The sequence below is a fragment of the Staurois parvus genome, unplaced genomic scaffold (assembly GCF_062004578.1).
Source record: "Staurois parvus isolate SC_StPar_1 unplaced genomic scaffold, SC_StPar_1.0 ptg000230l, whole genome shotgun sequence".
Lineage (NCBI taxonomy): Eukaryota > Metazoa > Chordata > Amphibia > Anura > Ranidae > Staurois > Staurois parvus.
Window position 1 is genome coordinate 2,588,603 of NW_028318026.1, and position 17,653 is coordinate 2,606,255.

Below are 17,653 nucleotides of genomic sequence, written 5' to 3' on the forward strand. Positions count from 1 at the left end.
AGCAATGACAGAGTAGGGCAGGGGAGGGTCAAACTAGGATGTTGTGCATGCAGCAGACATCCTCCTTATCACCTGATGTCATTGGTTATCAGGATGCCAGCATCTAGAAGGTCATAATGGTGCACAATGAAAACCTGTGGCTTTGTGTAACTAAAAGGCAGGCTTGTTCCACCTGCTGGCTTGCATACAAGTTTTGTAATTTTTGTTTTTTTGTTGGTTTTTTTTTTAAGACCTTTTGCCAAGGCACCCCTGAGGAAACCTCAAGGCACACCAGGGTACCTAAGTACTCTGGTTGGGAAAGGCTGGTTTATCTAATTGGACTGCTGAAGAACCAAGTTTTCTTGCTGTGAGAAAAACATGGAGGTTGTGGGTTCTGTCTGTGATCACTGTTGTAATTTGGAGGGAGAGAGAAGGGGAATTGGTCTAAATGTTTAAAGCAATCAACACCCTATCACCTACATCAAATAGGAGAGGAGGATATTATTATTTATTTCAGGTACTTACTGTATATAGCGCCGTCAATTTACGCAGCACTTTAAATATATATATATATTGTACATTCACATCAGTCTCTAACCCTCAAGCGGCGTACAATCTAAAGTCCCTAACTCACATTCATACATACACATAAATACACATATTAGGGCCAATTTAGACAGGAGCCAATTAACCTACCAGCATGTCTTTGGAGTATCTACTGTTTCTTTAATGCTGTACCATATAGTGTGCTAATTGTATTTGTCTAGATGTATTTCTCTACCTTTAATGACTGGGCATTTTATGCCATTATGACTTTTTTTTTGCTTGCGTACAAAAAATTATCTAGTTTTATGTATGGTACAGTGAAAATTCTATGTAGTTCTTCTTTTGAGGGTTGTTTTTCTTTTCCAATAATACACATGTAAAGGATGTGGTACCAATAACTTCTGTGCAGTTCTGAAGAGTCCTTATTTTAATTAGGTCCCTTCCTCCCAAATCCAGTATCTATAATATAAAGATTATTCTTCCCACTGACCTCCAATATAAAGTGTTATTTGCTTTGACCACCAATGTAAGGAGTATTCTTCCCACTGACCACAGGTGTAATGGGCCCCTTCTCTGCCAACCACCAGTCTGAGGATCAGCTTCACTCACCACTAGTGTAAGATTGCTTATGTAACAGACCTGTAATGTAAGGGGCACCACCCTGACCACCAGTATAAATAGGGACTTCTCTGACCTTCGTGTGAGAGAACTCTACCATTTTCACTGTCTGAGTTTCTTTTCTGGACGTTATTTGCATTGTGTTTTGTATTTTGTTACATTCCTTTTTATTTTTTTTCTTCTATCTACACCTTAGTGTTCACTGTCCTGTGAGCTGTAGATATGATGATGATCAGGGGTTTCCTGAGACCTGAAAGATATTCCAAGGCTTGCTCTAAATTTAAAAAGGTTGAGCGAGCAGATTAGTAATACAGTGGCGGCATGCTCTGCCTTTGTGTTTATTAGGGAGTATTCCATGACATCAGCCACATTGCACAGCCCGGGGGGAGGAACACTAAAAGCTGGGGCAATCGGACGTATCAGCAGGGGAAGCTAATGGTGGTAAGTTCTCCAAATTTCAGAAATTAAATAAGTATTTAACTTCTGATACCTTCATAGTGACACTAATTTTATGTGGTGTTGAATGTATGCCAAAAGAGTGAACATTACTGAAAGATGACATGTTTTAGACAGATGGATGTTCTTTGTGACATTGCATCTTTAAGCCTGTCTATAGTAAATTCTCACATGACTATATATTGGTGTTTGTGTTTTTGTTTATTTTTGTGTTGAAGTGCCTATAAATTTTTTTTTTTTTTCTTTACATGTACATATGAAGTACCTTTTGACTTTTACTGATTGTAATCATTGCTTGGTTGACACCAGTTGGTAGTGGATTTTGTCATTTTACCAGTAGATGGATACTGGCTGAACTTAGATGGGCAGTGAGATCTATTCTTATTCCTTGGCTGTGACCTGCCGTAATCTTCTCCACATACATGTACTGCATCTGTATGCAGCACAGGTGGGAATTTTTTTTTTTTTTTCTGCTCCATAGAAATGATCTGTACTTCTACACTGAACAGTTGTTGAACATGTCAAAAAATCTGTTGGTAGTACAAGCACTTCTGAAACAGGCTTTTTTAATTTATTATTTAAGGTGTATGCCAGGGAAAAATACATATATGCAGTGCATCTCTGCAGTACATGCATAATCCTCCATGTTTTATCCCTTTAGGGCTAATTCAGACAGGTGCGGAGATGTCCACACTGCTGAGCCTCTTTTTGCTGTGTGTATCTACCTCGGAGCTGTGCACAGGCCGCCCATAAAAGTGAATGCAGCTGCACAGATACAATCACGTCATAATTTAACACACAGACCGGCGTGGGTGCACAGATCCAAGGTTGTGATGTCTGCATTCAGATTCCTGCTCCTGCCCACATTTCAGATTTTGACATGCATTTGTGGTCTTGCATCCACTTGTATGGGCTGCCTGTGCACTGATTCGAGGTGGATGCACATACAGCGGGAAGGGTGGGTCGGGGTGCCCATCTGAATGAGTCCTTAAAGGTCCTGTGAGTACAGAAAAATACCTGTTGATCTGCCAGAAACGCACTCCACTCCTAAGCCCAGTTGTAGGCTTACAACAAACTGCTTTTTGTGGTCATGCTTTCTGAGATCAGAAAAAGGCACACCATTTAGCACAAAGTGAGAAAGCAAAGGACACGCATCCCCTGTCACACCCCTTGTTTTGACCCCCAAAGAAATGATGATAAAAAATAATCAGCTGAACCGAAAATCAAATTTTTTTTTTTTTTTTTCTTATCGGCTTTTTAAAACCATGCGATCATTATTAAAAGATTTGTGTGAAAGGTTTAGTGCAGTGTAACACATTTTGGCAGTTGAAGTGGTTAAGTCCTAAGGTTTTTCACCTTAATGCATTAACCACTTGAGCTCCAGAAAATTTTACACCCTTCATGATCAGGCCATTTTTTGCTATTCAACACTGCTACTTTAACTGGCAGTTGCGTGGTCATGCAATACTGTACCTAAATGAAACGTATCTTTTTTTTTTTTTTCCCCCCACAGATAGAGCTTACTTTTGGTGGTATTTGCTTACCACTGGATTTCTTACGATATAAATTAAGAAAAACCTGAACATTTTTGGGAAAAAAACCTTTTCTACTTTTTTCATTATAAAATATATCCAATAAAATCAAATTTTCACCATAAGTTTAGGCCAAAATAGTAAAAGAAAATCCCAATAAGTGTATATTAATTGGTTTGCATGAGTTATAGTGTCTACAAACTGTGGTACATAAAGAGGTTGGATAAAATTTTATAGAAACACCAGGTAAAATGACATCATTACCTAATATGGTGTTGGACCACCTTTTGGCACGCAAGATGGCCTGAATTCTCCTGGGAATTGACAAGTGTTTGGATGGTGGATAATGGAATCTGATACCAATCTTCATGTAAAAATCGATCTAGTTCTCGCAGAGTTGCCGGAGGTGGAAAATGAACCCTAGCCTTGTTCTCCAAAATTGACCATAGTGGCTGTAGGATATTAAGGTCTGACAACTGCAGTGCCCGGGGAAGGTGCACCAGCTGTTTACATTGGGGTGCACATGGGCAGCCACATTTTTTACATTTGGCAGTGACACCGTGGCATTGACTCTTCCTTTCAAGGTGATGATGGGGCCTGCAGAATACCAAGATTTGGCTGCCCAAACCATGATTTTGCTGCCACCATGCTTTACTGTTGGCACAAGATGATCCTGATTGTAACCTTGGGATGGTTTTCACCACACATAAACATGTCCGGTGGTTGGAAACCGTGTGAAGCTCAATTCATCAACCATATTACAGTCTTTCATTGATCGATAGTCCATGATTTATGGGTGTTGCACCACTCTCGTTTTTCTTACGGGTCACAATTCTGCGCAATATCTTTTTTTTTTTTTTTGTCTCTTTAGTGACCATGTTGACAGCACTTATGCTTATGAGATGATGTTTTCTGGGAAACTGTATATGCCGTCATAACCTTCAATACTGTACCTCATGACACTGCAAATTGGCAATTTCAGTCAGAGGCAACAGCTAAGTGAGCACCAACAGTTTTCCCTCTTTGAAGCTCAGTAGCTCTGACATGGCTCTGAATGACAAAAGTGAGGCTGGTCAGCCCCCTTATACTTACCTGAGCCTGATTGTGATCCAGGGTTGTGCATGAGAGCAGCAGCTCTCCCACTCTGTCCCTCCTGACAGGGCGGATCAATCAAACACTGATGAGCAGGCAGGGCTATGCCCTGCTGTGTGTCTATAAATGCAGGCAGCGGGGCTTGGGAGTGAGCACTGGTGGGGGACCCAAGAGGAGGATCAGGGCTTTCCCCCATTTTGGATAAAGCAAGGGAGGCTTATGATCCCTGTCAGATTTTATTTATTTTTTGCCATCTGTCCCCATATTATTATTTTTTTTTTTTTTAACTTTTCTGGGGACAATCCAAAATGTGGGTTTTGCTTTCAATGATAATGTTACACAGAACAAATTGAGGGGGTGAATCGCCTTAACAGGGACGCAGACGGCAATCGCTGACAGTTGTTCTTACACATCTCTACTCTGCCCAAAACTACAAAAAAAAGTTTTGCCTTTAGTTGTACTTTTAAGTTCTGTGGGCTGAGAGAAACACTTTGGGGGCCTGGCCAGATCCTGGGCTGAGGCTGCCATTCACTCTTCCACATGGGTCTGCTATCTGATGTGAGGCTTATGGATGACTTCTCTTGACACTTTATTCTAGGGACCTAGACATCTGTCCAAATTGAGGGTCAACTGAGAAGTAGTCCTGGTTCACACTAGTGCAAGCCATACGGCCAATATTTGTGTGGGCATGGCAACCTATTCATTTTAATGGGCGGCTGTACCTGCATTTCAAACAAGGAAAGTGCATGCATCTTTTCCAAAACACATCTGTCAAAAACCATGCAGTTTCCCTGCGGTTCCCACATCCATGATTGTACTGCGGGATGAGATGCATGGGGGTTCCATTCATTCTGAATGGCACCTCCATCTGTCTTGCAAGAGAAATGTGATGCAGGTGCAGGAACAGTTGCAATTCCTTCGCCCTTAGCTTGCGTGTAGTGTGAATCGGGTTGTAAAGAGGAACAGAGATTTGGTTCAAAAAAGAGGGACCGTCTCTCCAAATGTGGGACACTTGAAGATATGAGTGGTGTCAGCCCTGCCTAGTTTTCTTTTACCAAACTGCTTAGACCAACCTAACATCCCAGCTTTCATTTTGAAGCCTCATGCTTCTGTAGTGCCCAGATGAGGACTGGGAGGGATTTTTACTCTGGAAGTGTGCCCAGGACACAGAATAGCTCTAAATTTCTGACCTGATCAACCGATATTTTTCCACTTATTGAAGAGATATAACAAAATGCTTTTATTTGTATATCTAAAGGTGAAAAATTGGTGAGTGGTGGCCTGAAATTGCCATAATGTGCAAGTATGTCACCTACTTCTGGCTGTGTGATCCTCTCTATCCCCACCAGTGCCATGTTATCCTTCTTTGGTTTTTTTTTAATTAAAAAAAAAAAAATCTAAATTTCACACACCACACCCCCCAGTCTCCCTTCTTTTCTACTCGCTACCGCTTTTCTTCCTTCGCCTTGCATGGAGCCTTCATGTAGTTCTTGGGAGCAGTACTCCCTATTATTTAGACCATAACCATGTTTTTACCTCCCTTTTGTATTGCATTATTTGCTTATGTTTAACTATGGTTCCCTGTTGTATGTTTTTGTACGACATTTTTCATTTGTTTTGTTTTTTTGCACATGTATTTTGAATGTCCTACCGCTTGTTATAGGCTTTGTAAAAATTCAATTAAAATGTTTTGAACAAGAAAAACAAATATACATTCTCATCTGGATGGATGCAGCATAGACCCAATGCTGCGTCTGTCCCTCACTGCTGATCACTCAGTTCTTGGTCTTCAGTGAACCAAGAGCTGGTGACTGACAATTACTCTCTGCTCCTTCAGCTCTCACTGGAGTAGAGGGCGTGGAAACGGCTGGCTCAGGCTGTCAGCAGAGGGATCTCTCCAGAGTTTGGACCAGCCAATAGTGGACTTTAGGCCAGTGTCCGTGAATACGGGTCACAGGAGCACAGAACAAAGTGCACTCCTGTGACCCACAGGAGAAGTAGGGCCAAAAGAGCTTTGGCTCTACTTGTTTTTGCCAGTTAAAAACAGAAGTAAAGCTTAAAGTTCTTTGTTAGGCTTTACATACACTTTAGGCCTCATGAGCACTGGGCGTTTAGCCCCTGTGCCTCAAATTCCAGCAATTTTGTGCAAGCCGATGGCACAGGTGCGCAGTCTAACCACACTGCAGAAGCCTGTCTATGAGATGGTGAAAAAGGTGGTGGCTGAAGACTGTAAGTAGTACCATCATTTTTAGTAATCAACAATCTTATCTAAAACATAAAAGCATTTTGGCTATGCATATATTTAGGCTCCATTTTAAAATAGTCTGCACATTTAGGCCTTCTTTATGCTTCCAGTTGGGGGGGGGGAGGGGTTGAGTCAATTGAGTCCAGAGTTGTCTGATCCAGAACTGGTTCTTTACAGGTCATAGGATCTTGGCAGTGGGAGCTGGCTGTAACGTCTGCTGTTTCACAGCTGGCTCCCCACCACACATGTGCAAGATCTCAGATTGGTCCCGCAGCCTCCTGGGATGTGCAGTGTGTCCCAGGGCGGTTCAGGCAGGGGGAGTGGCCAAGCCACAGTAATTTTTGCCTAGGTGAGAATTATGAAACTGGGAGTGGGTAATTGGCAGAAAAAGGTACCTGCTCCAATTAAACAAAAAAAAAAAAAAAATTCAGATGTTTTGGTAGGGGGAGGGGGCACAGAGTAGCTGTATTTTTAACTTTCAGAACAAGGTCCTCCTTTAAAGAAAAAACAAAAGCACTTTCCATTAAATATTTTCCATACAGAAATATTATGGAGAGAGATTATTGCTTCTTTGCTTTGTTCTTGCAGATGCCTTTTAAATCTGGTGTTTTTAAACCTAGTGTTGTAATGACTTGCAGAGATTATGTCTTGTTGTCGCTGGAAGGATATGGCTGAACAAGCAAGGTTTGTTTTATCATTTTGAATAGCGTGGTTCTTTTTCTGCCACATTAACTTCAAAAGGCTGCAGGACTGAATCTCTGGAAGAGGGAACACATTCCAAACATGGTTTAACCCATTAATGTTTTCATTTACAAAATGCTAATGACTGTTTGAATCATGTTGTTTTTTCTAAAGTAACTAAATGTATGGTGGTTCTGTATGTTGATTAACCAATTGCTGTGCCATAGCCAATACAACACCGTTCTCTTGTTTTGGGAGGGCATCTATAGATATCCAGGCATGCTCAGTGACAGCTGTGTCCTCTTGGACACAGCTGATCACAGATCGATGTAAAAGGCCATTCACAGTGGCCCTTTACCAATGTGATCAGCTGTGTCCAGTCACAGCTGATCACATGTAAACAAATGCCAGTTATCAGCATTTCCTTTCCTCGTGCGCTCTCACGGTGTGAATAAAGAGTAGATAACTGGCAATCCTGACAGCACTCATTTACATTGATAATCAGGGCACTGGTCATCACTGCAGCCCCATCAGTTCCAGTAAAAATTAATTACTTGAAACATTTTATAACAAAAACTAAAACGTGTATGTATGTATATAATTTTGGAGGCCACCTTTCTTTCTGAAAATGCCATTTTATCTGTACGTGTTCTGGTCTAATGAAAGTGATCGGTTAGTTGCAGCGCCTTTTTTATATGCAGCCAGCTTGTCTTGAAATTTCCTTTTTAAGGCCTCAATCACATGAGCAAACTACAGAATACCTACATGCAAATGCTGTGTTTACCAGCACATATCCTGTGCATCCTGGTGCAGGTAGTGAGATTCATGTCAGTTGGGATGCAGCGGCTGCATAGAAATAGCCGCTGCTCCCAGTGTTACATCCATGTGTATATACGGCCCTGATCGTACACTGTCTGCATTTTGAGCCGTTCTTCAACATGGAGGTCCAGATTGCGAGCAGCAGCTGTGTTCATGCTGAATTGCACTGTAATCCTTGCACGTTTGTTTAATTTTAACCAAGCCAATGGACAGTATGCACATCAGGGTGGGATGTGGGTGCTTCCAGGAGTACCCCTCACTCTGCAGAGCTAAAGATCAGAGGACTATGGTGCTGGACTAGAAAGCTTGACCATTAGTGTAAGTTCAGATTAAATGATTTACAAAATAACATCCTTTTAGGAATCCGACTTTTTGGAAGTTTGTTTTTTACACTGACAGCTTTGTTGGTAAGTTTCCAAATAGTAATACTAATACAGTAATAGACGGCACATGACCAAGTGTACTTTCTAGTCAATTTCACTGGACTGTCCTAATTAGTAAAGTCAGCACATGTTGGTTGTTTGAGTGCTTCTGTATTTACTGGGATTTTTGTGCTGTTAGCAGTGTGCAGGTATTGGCCAAACTAGAGTATTGTGCAGCCCATGTGGCATCTATGGACTTATGTGTTTGTTTTATACGGTCTCTAAACCCTGAAACAAAAATGTAATAGTTTGATGCTTATCAGTCCATAGATGTGGTGGCTGTGATAGGTTTTGTTTTTTTTTTTTTTTTTTGCTTTTTTCTTCCAATTTGTATCTGATAATCTTTAAAATAAAAAAAGCACATCCAGTCCCAGGGTTGCTATGCTTATTCCTCAACTGTATCTATGAAAGGATCCATGGTTGACACCCAGGCTTGTTTTTGTCTATATCCACTACTTCAGGTAATGAATATAAACAGACAAGTGTAGGGGGAATTGGTCATTTACAGTAGAAAGATAACATTGTTTTTTTCTTGCATTTCAGCTCACAAGAAGTCACAGGAACACTGCTTTTGTGGAAGTGTCAACCATTCTTTTTTGTATTTGCAGCCACCACATCTAAGAACTGGTAAGCTGTAATTTATTACATACTTGTGCCTAGGTTTAGACATGCTTTAAAGCTTAAGAAATGAAGCCTCCCTAAGAAATCCATTTATTCTCAAGCAGTTAATGACTCTTGGGCCATAGCCTCTAAAAAACATTTCTCACAGATTGAGTGCACATTCACACATGTGCGGATTGAAGCTCAGGTTTCACAGCTAATTGACACAGGTTTAGGTCAGGATTTTTATCCTGTTCACACATATGCAGTTAGGAACGTTCCCATAGAAGTCAATAGCCTGTAATCTACACCTGAACCTGACAGCACTGCTCAGAAATCATACATGACTCTTATCAAACCGCACTGAATTCGCACCTCCAGTGAAATCTACATAGTGAACAGGCACCATTGGAAGCAATGTTGTTTCACATGTCATGTAGATTGTATGTTTGTTCTTTTAACCACTTCAGCTCCAGAAGATTTAACCCCCTTCATGTCCAGGTCATTTTTCTGCTATACCACACTGCTACTTTAACTGGTAATTGCGCAGTCTTGCAACGATGTACCCACACTAAATTTTAGATCCTTTTTTCACACAAATAGCGCTTTTCTTTTGGTGGGATTTGATCACCTCCTGGGTTTTTATTTTTTGTGATGTAAATGAAAAGATGAAAACATTCTGAAGAAAATAAATTTTTATTTATTTTTTACTTTTTGCTATAATTCCAATCCAATAAAAATTAAATTTCTTCATAAATGTTGGCCAAAATGTATTCTGTATATTGATTGGTTTGCACATATGTTATAGTGTCTACAAACTGTGTGTATAGTAGTATTAAAAAAAAACAAAAAGAGCGAGAGATTGATTTAACAGGACTGATGTGTAAAGTGTACAGATTTTACTACTATATTTTTGCTTCCTCTGCACAGAGCTCTGTATTTACCAGTGCATTTGTAACATGTTCCAAAATGTGTGAACGTATCCTTTAATTCTTCTGTAACTATTTTCTGCTTGAGAATTTATTTATTTAGTATCACCCAAACTTGTAATACTAACAGTTTAGGTGGAGTCTCTCGCCTTCACCTGAAAACTGTGCTACTTTCTCAATCAGCTCATCAATCAATCAGTCAGTTACTTGACCTTCCCTTATTGTATTGTAAGGTGTTTGTATTTTTTGGCTTTGTTTATTGAGCAAGACATCGATTAAGTACAGTGGATTGCCTAAAGCTGATTCTTTCATCAAACGATCATGTCCTAAAAGGCAATTGACATTCTGGGTAAAGTGCTAGCTCCCATCTCCCATGTGTTGGTCTGTATATGAGCATACAAAAGATCAGGCTAGGTTCACACTTGAACTTAAAGTGATTCTAAAGTGTGTGGTTTTGTGTTTTTAGCCTGTTGGCTGACCAAAAAGAAACAAAAACACAATTTTTGGTCTGCTTTAGGGAACTGGGTAATTTTTTCTTTTATTTCCTCCCCTTCTGATATAGGATAAGGAAATTTGTAACTGCACAGTCAACAAAGGCTTGCCATTTTCCTAAAAATATTTCATGGAACAGATGGTGAAAACTCCAACAAAGAAAAATGTTCTTTTTGGATCTATTCATTTTAAACATGGAGCTTATTACATATGTGAAAGTTAGACCACTTGGGTAATGGTGATCATGGTTAATCACATTTGCCATATGGTACAGGAAAGAAGCCTGCTGGTATGTCAAATTCTGAATTCCAAAAAATCTTCAAAAAAAAGTTCAATAGGCTGTGATGCTTACTGTAGAACACGAACTGGGAGCAAATCTTTCCAACAAAGAGCATGCAAAAGAAAATAGGGTTTTAAAGATGAATTCACATTGCATTAGTCATTTGTATAAAATAAATCCAAATGCATTAGCCATTGTATTCTACCTGACAACCAGCATAACCGAGCAAAATGAAAACCTGTGGCTAAATTACAGCGCACAAAATACAAAAATAAGAAAAAGCAGCCTTTAAAAAGTACAAACTATAGGACACCCTTGGCATTGAAGATTTACAAGGAAAGCAACAACAAATACAAGGGAGCAATCAGGGAACCTGAAACAGAACACATTGCTACATCAAAACAAATCACCCCCCCCCCCACCCAAAAGGACAAAGCGATCATAGAGCGTGCCCTATGCACACCCCAGGGGCACGCTGGGGCAGGGTTTTGGGAGGACATCTATAGACTCCCTCCCAGAACTAGATGAGTGCGCTTTAGCTTTCTTTTGGCTATAGCGCGGTGAGGAGGTAGTGTTCTCCTTTTTTTTTTTTCTTTTTTTTTTTTGACCTCTCTGGGCAGTGCTGATTGGCCCTGTGCTGATCACATGCACTCTCCCAAGAAAGAATAAAAGAAAAAAAATCTCCCTTGCAAAAGTGTTACACAGGCCATACATGGGTCGAATTCCATATGCATTTTCTCTAGAAAATCAGAAATTTTGTGTGTTTTTGAAATCCGATGGTGCCATCATTGATTTCGAAATTCAACCAACCAAGACTTTAATTTTACCTCATGTTGATACAGAAAAGAATTTTCATGGCCAATTTTTTTTCTTTTTTCCAGGTCACAACTCATGCTCATTTCTTTAGATTACATTTCTCTCACAATTCTCCCATTATTGATCATTCATTTTTCAAAAAATTTCCAACATGCCCGATCACTCAAATTCAATGGTCGCTTGAAAATCTGTCATTGCTATGGCCCACTAATGGTGCGATATTTGAATGAAAATTCTTAAAAGATTTTTTAAAGTTTCTTTTGAAATTTGACCCATGTGTGGCCAGCTTTATAATTGATCATATGTGCAGCACCATGGCAGTTGCAGATCAAACAGATGGAAGCTTCCTTGGCTGAAAAGGATAGCAGGGTTTTGTTCTGCTTTAACTGCTGCTCAGGTCTGCGCTTTAACAAACTTGCAGTCTCCAGCAAGAAGGCACAGGAAAAATACAGGAGGCAATTTACAACACACACTGATTTTGGTAGCATAATTGTTAATGTGACATGCGTGTTCCTTGCTAAAGAACATTATTTTTTTATCAATTGTTAAGAGTGAAGTTGCACTTTAAGGACTATATACAGATATTTGTCTGTGATAAAGGTATCATAAGTGACAAACCGTATGCATTTATGAAAGACGGTTCTTGTCAGACCCACCTGCTATTGTTTTATAGGGAAGTTGGTGAGCAATTGGATATTGGAGGTCCAGCAGAAGTAGTTTTATCTAGATTTTGCTAAAGCATTTGATACAGTACCTCGTAAACGTTTGTAAAATAAGCTCTGTTTGAGTTGAAGAAATTTTATGTACATGGATAGGAAACTGGTCATGTGAACAGGTCCCGAGAGCAGTGATAAATGACTCGGCATGGTCTAAAGTTGAGTGGTGTCCCCCAAGGTTCTGTTCTGGGGCCAGCGCTGTTGAGTATGTTTGTTTATTAATGATCTACAGGTAGAGGCTGGTATCAAGAGCTCAATCTCCATGTTTGCTGATGAAATAACTGCGACACAGGATATAGCATCCATTAGAGGAAGACCTTGACAAAATAGTGGTTTGGGCAGCTACATGGCAGAAGATGTTCAATATTAAGCAATGTAACGTTATACACTTGGGTGCAAAAATACACATGCTAATTACTCAGGAGGGGCTCACCTGGATGAATCAGTGATGGAAAAGGATCTAGGGGTAGATCAGACTTTGCAATGCCAAGCCCTTGCTATCAAAACACGGGCATGCATTTGAAAAGGGAGGGGGGGTGGAATGGGACGACTCTTGGCTAAATTGGTACACTCTTATCAGACCTCCCACTATAGGTACCATTTAAAACTGAACATGGTTCCATTGTAAATATTCCTGGTTTGGTCCTTGCTGAACTGACACGATTTTATGAAGGCCTGTACATCTCACACTGTGAACTCAGTTGTGGACCTTACAGGGTACTTACAGCGTGTACCCCTTCCCACCCTCTATGCCACGCAACAGGGCCTACTGGAGATACCCCTCACTGTAAAGGAGCTTCAGATGGCAGTTGGATTCTTCCCCCTCCTCCAAGACACCCGGGGATGACGGTATACTCATGGAGGTGTATGTTTGCTACGGAGAACAACTCTTACCTAAACTGCTGGAGATGCTTAATAAGGCCGCACTGCCCAGTGCCTACCTCCATCCATGTCCAGGGCTCAAGTCATGCTACTACTAAAACCTGGTAAAGACCCTCTGGACCTGAGTTCATATAGAGCCATTTCCCTCTTGCAGTCTGACATAAGTCTTAGCCCTGTAACTAAATAAGGTTATCCTCTATAATTCACTCGGATTTTATGCCACACAAATCTACAGCCATTAATCTTCGCTGGCTATACAGAAGTATGCAAACCCCAGCAGATAACGAGGGACAGAGCTCTGCTATCTTTAGATGCCAACAAAGTCTTTCATGGCATAGATTGGCAGTACCTTTTTCAGCAGTGATGGATAGGTTTTGGGAAGTGTTTACCTCCTGGGTCCGTTTGCTATTAGTCACCCTCGGGCCTCCATACAGGTAGCGGGCAGGGTGTCTACTCCCTTCAGGCTGGGCAGGGGGACTAGGCAGGTTTGCCCCCTGTCTCCTCTTCGCCCTAGCTATATAGCCGCAAGCTGCTATTATACACTCCAACCCTGAAATTACTGGCTTTCACTATAGACCTCTTCACAAAAAGATTATGCTGATGACATGTTACTAGGTCTTTATCTTTTTAAAGTGGCCATGGATACCATAACCCACTTTGGGACTATATCAGGGTTGATGATAAATTGGACTAAATCAGCCTTGATGATGTTAAACGGGGATGAGTCAGCTAGTGGCCCTGTCCTGCCCTATACCTTTTGACTACCCAGTTTAAATATTTGGGGGTTACTATCTCCCTGGTCATTCCTGACTTTTGCTCTCTTAATGTACACCCCTTCTTACTAGATTCTGGGATACAATTAGGATTTGGACAAAACAAATTCTGTCTGTAAAATAAATTTCATAAAGATGATTATGCCCCAACTTTTATTTTTTTTTTCTCCATAACTCTTTATTTCGTTCCCTGATTTGGAATGAACGCCCTCCTATAAGCCATTTTGGAGCAGCTCCAGCGTCGTAAAGACGGAGGGCTTGCTCTTCCTAATCCCTGGTTATATTGCTTTACGGCACAGTCCCAACACCTGGTAGGCTACATGTCACCTATTAGACATGACCCCAGTGGCCATAAACCCTGCTGCTCAAATAGCCCTAATACACACTCCGAATACACCCATCCCTGAGGCGCTTGTATTTCAAGCATTTAGTAAGACCAATAGCCGTTTCCCTACTACAATTTAGATGCAAAAGATTGGAATAAAACTAGGTACCTTAAGGGCATTCAAGGTTTCACGATGTATAGTGTGATTTGGCATAACTCCTCCTATGCCGAGTTGGTTAAATTGCAACAGGGCCCATGCTGGAAGACCTATGGAATTACTCCTCTCTTCCAAATCTTTAAGGATGGTTCTTTGCTACGCTTTTCAAATTTACAAAGGATATTTGCTCTGTCTGCTTCTATGCATTATTACTTTTTACCATTACAACATGCCATCATAGCCAAGGGGACTTCCTGCAACTGGCGCTATCCCCATCACCATTCTTTAAATTAATTACTTCTGTTGAAACTTCTAAAGGTTTATATCGCAGGGATACTCTATGCTCCTGACTATATTTCTTAGGCGAAACTTCTGATCCTCTGTCTGGACAGTGTTGATTGGCCCTTTCCTGATCACATGCACTCTCCCAAGAAAAAAAAAAAAACTCCAGCAATACACACTAAACTGAACATCTGCATGTGACTACAGATTCAGTCTGTATCAGGTGTTCATTTCAACAAGAGGGGCAGAGAGGCTCAAACAGCCTTTTTACACAATGCAGAGGATTAACCCCTTAGGTTCCACAGTATAACAAGCATGCTTTACTGCATATACAGACTGAATTTACTGTTGTGGGTTTAGTAACACTTTAAGAGAAGTGGGGATATGACTATAATGTACAAATGTATCAAAGTTGACTTCTGTAAATGTAATAGGCTGCGTGCACTAAGGTTCCTGAAGAGGACACACTGTCATGATTGACTGGATAGATAGAAGAAAGGAGTATGGAAAAGGAAGCCACCACATACCTGAGGGATTACTGGTATCCACATAAGGATATCCACAAATCTTGATATTGACAGCTCCTGTCTAGCACTGCTAACTAGACTGTTTCACCCATGGGGCTTAATCTTGAAGAAAGGGAAGTTTAACATTAGATTGCAGAAATGGTTCTTTACTGTTAGAGCAGTAAAAATGTGGGACACACAAATACCTGCAGCTGCACAACCCACACAGAGGAATGCGGGACCCGCAGGCGGGTGCTATTCTAATGGGACACTGGAAATCGCAACCGCACTGGTTCCCATGCGGGCTGCAATTTCTCAAGTAGTGCAGGGACTTCTTCCCTGCGTGTCCCAGGGCATGGGAATCCATTCAAATAAGTGGGCTCTCATGGCCGTGCAAATTGCGGCCCACAAAACCACACAGATGTGAACCAGAGGTTAGAGAATAAAAAAAACACTTTTAAATTTAAAAAAAAAATATATATATATATTATCTGGATGAGTCTGTGTCTTGTTCAAACTTGTGGGGTGGAAATTAGGTGAACCTGTACCAAATACAGGTTCATGTTGAAAACTGAATATTTGAATTCTTGTATTGATCCAGTCAATATTGTTTTTCCTTATACTGATGTAGACATAGTAATAAAATAATTTGATCCTATTTATAGATGATAAATGCACGTTGTCGTTTTTTCTTTTTAATGCCTCTGTTTATAATCCCAAACTGACCATAATCCTAAAACGTTTTCCTTGATGGATGACTCGGTAACTGTAATTCTTGTCTTTTCCAGGTTGGGGCCAGCTACTCGGCAATGAAATGGAAGTAAGAAAATTAATAGGCAAATCTCTTCAGCCGGCAAGACCCATTCGCCGTGGTGTACCTCACAAAGGCAAGTCATTTAAAGTTATACTTAATAAATCTAACAATGGAATTGCTGTAGTGTGTGTGCTCTCCAGATTGCAATTCAAGTACTGTATATCTGTTACGGACACCCTGTGCCTTCGCTCTCCGAACATCAACCACACCACTTACATGTGGGAGACAGAACAGTCCGAGCCACAATCCTTTCCCAGCACCTCATATGCAGCTTCTACCCCAAACCATTGGCATTCATATTCCCTGCTTTGCCTGCATGTGATTTCCCCACATGCAGACTACAGAGCTTCCCCTCTAAGTGCTGCACCATCTCCTGGCAGCAGAGCGTGACTCCATGCTCTGCTGTGCCCACAAAAGGTAAATGCCATGCTACTGTACATGGCTGGGCTGAAAGGGGGTGGAGTTGGTCATAGGACAACCCAATACAAAGCATCAGGTTTTATGGCTTTGGGATCACACCCCAGCTCAGGCTTTAAATGTCGGAGCAAGGGCCTAAGAGGCTACTTCCTCTTCCCTCTGCCATGGTGTTACTGCCTATGTGGATCTGTGCTGCGTCCAGCCTTTACTGACCCCAGGACCCCTGTGACTCCTCAGTGGAGACTCCTGGATACTCATCCTCCTCTCCTGCAATGCTGCAGCCTTCAGTGCACACGATTCCTCGCTGCCTCCCTGGATGCCGCCTGTGCCTCGCCTACAGCAGCAGCAGGCTGCACAGGACCTGTACCCCTGTGTCTCTGCCTTGTTCCACCTGTGTGTTTCCCCTCCTGTGGTTTGCAATTGGCGTGGACCTGGGTTGAGGCCAGGCGCACAAGGACCTTTAATCAGCCGCCCTGGGAGTACATTCCTGCTGTGGCAATATTTCCCCTCCTGTAATGCGTTATCTGCATGGAATTGAGTTTAGGTCATGTAACATAAGATCACCCTGCTGCACAGGACCTGCCATTCTTCCCTCCCTCTTCCTACCAACCATCCTTGCTGTATCCGGGTGCTGTTTGTGCTGTGCCCAAATCTGTCTTGTCACCCTAAACTCATCCTTGCAGTAGTTTACCCCTTGCTGTGCCCAGATTAATGCTCTGTGCCACTAAACGTCACCCTTGCTGTATCAGACTGATAAGGTGGCTCTGATTATCAGTGCCCTGATTTATCAGTGTAAATATCCTGTCACAGGAAAGCCGTTTATCAACTTTCCTTCCTTGGACAGTGTCAGAATAGAAATGCTGATAACCGGTATTTGATTACGCGTGATCAAATGTGTTTGGACATCACATATGACATCCACCGAGAGGAAAGAAAGGTCCACCTGGCCATCAATCTGCTATAGGCTGGGTGGGATCTGGTTAAATATCTACAACATGCTACAGTTTTGTACATAGAACTGGTTACATAAAACAGAGTTGGCGAATCACCCTGTATGTACACAATAAAATACGATTTCAATAGAAAGAGGCATCTGCTAGCAACATACATTTTTTTTAATTGTTTTTTTTTTTAACCTTTCAGCTTGTGGGAATACCCCTACTTATGTCTCAGACTTTGAGTAATACAACCAGGATCATTTGGATGGCCTACATTGTTACATATCTTAGACAGGCCATAGATTATGGCTTTACTTCAGCTGTATCTTTTATATA

The 17,653-nt window shown here is 41.3% G+C and overlaps 1 long non-coding RNA gene across 1 annotated transcript; it reads left to right on the plus strand.

Moving 5' to 3' along the window:
- Positions 1–1,522: 1,522 nt before the first annotated feature.
- On the plus strand, positions 1,523–16,035 carry LOC149460421 (uncharacterized). Its single transcript, XR_016313078.1, has 3 exons — positions 1,523–1,584; positions 8,934–9,017; positions 15,937–16,035. It is a non-coding gene; the product is annotated as an uncharacterized LOC149460421 (long non-coding RNA).
- The last annotated feature ends 1,618 nt before the right edge of the window (positions 16,036–17,653 follow it).